Genomic DNA, 5,341 nt, shown 5'->3' with positions numbered 1-5,341 from the left:
TTGGTTTCGTGTGGTGTGCTGTTGTATTAAGCGCTCGGACCCTAATGGCTATCCCGGACTTTATACCAGGGACGACTCTATGTAAAACCATAAAAACCCCGGGTCAGATATTACAAGCCATGGCTTCCTCTGTCATCGGCCGTGAGCAGGAACGAAGAGCAAGGATACCATTACACACACACACACACACACACACACACACACACACACACACACATATATATATATATATATATATATATATATATATATATATATATATATATATATATATATATGTATATATATATATATATATATCCTAGATATGTTTACCCTAACGCCTTCCCCCTTCTCGCGACGTATCAGCAACCAAGGACATCAAGAAAGCATTTGACACCGTGCTGCCTCCACACAACCCCGCACAAAATGAACACCTCACCTCAACATTCACAACCATGACAAAACACACAGACCAAAATGACCCGAAAAGCATTCAACACCCGCCCGCTCTCCCCGATCACTTTTGAACCAACATTCCCGTCCTGTTATACACACACACACACACACATCTGAAACTACACTTCCAAGACACGTAAGAGTCACTCTTTCTCGCCTCCCGTCTGGATATGATACGTCCCAAGAACGTTCACGCACCGGTTTTGGCCGTGTGTCTATGGAAACCCCACTACAAGGCCCAAGACGCAAGTAACACCATGACGCAAGACACTGAAACGTTTACTGCCCCACTGCCCTACACTCACTCATTTCCCCTCCTCCACACACACACACCCACATCATCACTTCTTCCAGGTATGACAAACAAATAAATGCAGGCACAAGTGTTATCACCTGAGTGACGTGTGATTATAAGTCATTTAAAGAATGAAGAGGAAAACGTCAACAGACACACACACACACACACACACACACACACACACACATGGGCGCGTACTCTCACACACACACACACACACACACACACACACAACACACACACTGGAGCGTACTCACACACACACACACACACACACACACACACACACACACACACACACTGGCGCGTACACACACACACACACACACACACACACACATGACCCGGACATACAATATCATTCCATGGTTCCTTGTCCATCGTGGTATTTTCCCCGTGTGTGGCGATGGTGGCTGGCACGCTATTTTTACCGTGGGTTTTGAGACCGCCAGGGTAGGGGGGGGGGGGGATCGACGTTACGACCACTGCAAATAGCACTTTATTGCATCCACCCCGACCCCGACCCTCCCGCGCATGCGCTCTGTGCCACACCTGCCCAAGACATTATGAAAAATATACGAAAAAAAAAACAAGAAGCTGTCAAAATATCTTAAAATAGTTTTAAACATCAAATTGAAACAAATGAACACAAAACTTTCTTACCCCCCCCGCCATCCCCCGCCCAGGACCTGCCCCCCCCCCCCTACCCCGCGAGAAAGTTAAGATTACAAAAGAAAAATAAACTATATCTCCAAAGTGACAGAAAACGTCATATTTCCCCACCCGGCGTTTTCTATGACTGGTGGCACAAGTGAGTTACCCCACTCCACCCCCACCCAACCCCCCCCCCTTCCTTTCCAGAGTAGGAGAATTAAGACAGGCGCTCACGACGACGAAGGGATTGGAGACAAAAGAGGCAGAGAGGGGAATTAAGTTTACTGATCGAGATTGGAGAGATTAGAGAGATACTTGGGAGAGATACTGAACAATTTGTGTTCGAAGGAAGGCTTACTCAATCATGTTTATATATATATATATATATATATATATATATATATATATATATATATATATATATATATTGCAACAGGTCACAGTGATGCGCGTGATCTAGTATATATGCTTATGACCACGAGGAGAATGAAACACGATAAGTTCCCAAGTGCACTTTCGTGTAATAATCACATCATCAGGGGAGACACAAGAATGAGACAGCCATAGAGCTGTCTCGGCGACGTGTCATCCTGGTGTCTGAAGAGAGTGTTTGTACACGCAGGGCTTCGCCTCAGTTGCCCGAGGTGGTTGAGGAACAGCAGCCCGAGATTCTCCGGAGGAGTGGAGTCGTGGGAGACGAAAGTGTGTGGCCGGGCGTACTGCAGGCCTGGCAGGGGGCGCGCCCGTCCACCCCAGAGCATGGAGGAACGGGGGAGGGAGGGAAGGAGGGAAATGTTGGGATGTTGGAGGAGGAGGAGGATTTTAATGATGAAGATGATGATGATAAAGAAGAGGAAGGAGGAGAAGAAGAAGAAGAAGAAGAAGAAGTAAAAGAAGAAGAAGAAGAAGAAGAAGAAGAAGTAGAAGAAGTAGAAGAAGTAGAAGAAGTAGAAGAAGAAGAAGAAGAAGAAGACGAAGAAGAAGAAGAAGAAGAAGAAGAAGAAGAAGAAGAAGAAGAAGAAGAAGAAGAAGAAGAAGTAGAAGAAGAAGAAGAAGTAGAAGTAGAAGAAGAAGAAGAAGAAGAAGAGGAAGAAGAAGGAGATGATGATGATGATGATGACAAGGAAGAGAAGAAAAAGTAAAAGAAGACGAAGAAGAAGATGACGAAGAAAAGAAGAAAAAGAAGAAGTAGAAGCATCATAGGATGGGAAGAAATACAACTCAATGGTTCATAACCTGGCCGAACAACTCGCCCGCCTCCTTACAGACCACACGACCTCTGATGCCTTCCCTCCGTCAGGAGTGGCCACACGACCCATAACACCGTGTAGCCACACGACCCATAGCATCGCTTGGCCACACGACCCATAACACCACGTGGCCACACAACCCATAACACCACGTGGCCACACGACCCATAACTTTCAATGATAAATCCCTTAAGTTAGCAAAGAAATCATGTTATAGAGTTGAGCCCAAACCTCCCATTGACACCCCAAGAATCTTTTAGTTCTCCCTTTTAATAATAATTTCACTTTGCTTCCCATGCTGTTTAAATCCTTCAATGTAAATATTGCCTTCAGCAACAATAATACTATAAAGAATATCTTAATCAGGTTCTCACCAGAAAATTCTCCTGGGTGCATCTATAGAGTGCCATGTAGAAATTGGGATAAGTTTTATGTTGGTCAGACCGGTAAGGATCTTTCTGTTAGACTTGAGCAACATAAATATAGTATAAGAATGGGACAAGAATCAAATGCCTTGTTTAATCACGTTAAAAGCTATGATCATTGTACTGATTGGAGTAATGCCATCTCAGTTGTTAACTCTAACCCTATTACCACGAGAAATATCATTGAATCTTCTATATTTGAATACACAAAGGATTATAATCTTAATATTAGTGATGGTCTGTACAAATTAGATAACTTTATTGTTGATAAAATTTGTAAAATGATAAGTTTATGAACGCTCGTTGTATGTTTTGGACAATCACATATTTACCAAATGGCGTCCTAGCAACGTCTCTTCCATGCATATCAACTGACTGTTATATTTCTCTCTTGTGTCTCCCCTGATGATGTGATTATTACACGAAAGTGCACTTGGGAACTCAATCGTGTTTCATTTTCCCCGTGGACTCATAGGAACATTATATATATATATATATATATATATATATATATATATATATATATATATATATATATATATATATATATATATAAACAACCGACTATCAGAACCAGCATCAGAGTTCAACCATTCGTACGTGGGTAAGTTATACGTGGCATTAGTTTGTTCAGCGCGCGACCAACACGAGTCAGCGGGCGGCCGGAATGCAACGGCTGCGCGAGCGGCGCGCGTGCGTGTGCGTGTGTGTGTGTGTGTGTGTGTGTGTGTGGTAAGTTAATCTATCTTCCTATTCCCCTTTTTTCCCCCCTTTTTTTAGGTAGGGGGTCAATTTTTGTAATGTATCGCCGTCATTCAAAATGGTCCATCTCGCTGGTGTACACACACACACACACACACACACACACACATACACATACACACACACACACATACACACACACATACACACAGCGGCTTGGGGCCCAGAGTCGAGGGGTATGAACCCCCCCCCCCCCCGCCCGCCATAATTATAACACAGTCAGTCTTTTCAATCTCTTTACGTTCATCTTTACCCCGCCATATATTTTTTTTTTTGTATCTTCTTTTTTTTCCCACTTATGACCTCCACTTGTAGTAGTGGGGGGTTTTAATATATAAGTGCATGTCTCTTACTTGACACACCGGGTGGGGTGGTGTGTGGCAACGAAGCAAGGACCAGCAGTGGGCGGGAGGGTGGCGCGCGGGCGCGGGCGGCGCGGGCGAGGGCGCGCCACTCGCCCACGTCATCTTCAGCAGTGTATGTTGTGGTCTGAAATGTGGGGTCTTCCGTGCCCGTGGATTTAGCTGGGAATGGTTAGCCGAAGCGGTGGATTTAGCTGGGAATGGTTAGCTGAAGCGGTGGATTTAGCTGGGAATGGTTGGCTGAAGCAGTTTGATTTAGCTGGGAATGGTTGACTGAAGCGGTGGATTCAACTGTGATTGGTTAGCTGAAGCCGTGGATTAACTGTGCATGGTTAGCTGAAGCGGTGGATTTAGCTGGGAATGCATGGCTGAAGCGGTGGATTTAACTGTGAATGGTTAGCTAAAGCGGTGGATTTAAGTGTGAATGGTTAGCTGAAGCGGTGGATTTAACTGTGAATAGTTAGCTGAAGCGGTGGACTAAATGCGTTGAACGGAAAGCTGAAGCGGTGGACCGAGCACTAGGAGAAGTGGGTGAAGCCGTTAGTGAAGAGGGTGAAGCTGTTGTTGAAGTGGGGGAAGCTATTGGTAAAGTGGGTGAAGCTATTGGTAAAGTGGGTGAAGCTGTTGGTAAAGTGGGTGAAGCTATCGGTGAAGTGGGTGAAGCAGTTGGTGAAGTGGGTGAAGCTGTTGGTGAAGTGGGAGAAGCTGTTGGTGAAGTGGTGAAAGTGTTGGAGACTTAAAAAAAAAAAAAAGAAGTGTGGTAAATGAAGTGGTGGTGGTGGTGACTTGGGCCGCTGAAGTGTCCACTTGGGTGTGGCCAGGGGTCTCCAGTCTAAGTTCACAAGTGCACTTTAATCTGCATAAGGCCAGCTAATATGCATGATGTCAGTTGATATGCATAAGCTAAGCTAGTCTCTATTTTTTTTTCTTCACAGCTGGGCCTTGACGGGAGTGGTAGAGGGGAAGGGGAGAAAGGCCAGGTTTAGATGCCTTGTTTTATCATAGATAATAATGATAATAATAATAATAATAATAATAATAATAATAATAATAATAATAGTAATGATAATAATCGACAAAGGTTAAAGATAAGGTTGAACCCATGAAGACATTGGTTCTATCCAGGAGCACGAAGGTACGACCCTTGAGTGC

This window comes from Panulirus ornatus, chromosome 30 (assembly GCF_036320965.1).
Source record: "Panulirus ornatus isolate Po-2019 chromosome 30, ASM3632096v1, whole genome shotgun sequence".
NCBI classification, from domain to species: Eukaryota; Metazoa; Arthropoda; class Malacostraca; order Decapoda; family Palinuridae; genus Panulirus; species Panulirus ornatus.
This window is presented reverse-complemented; position numbering follows the sequence as displayed.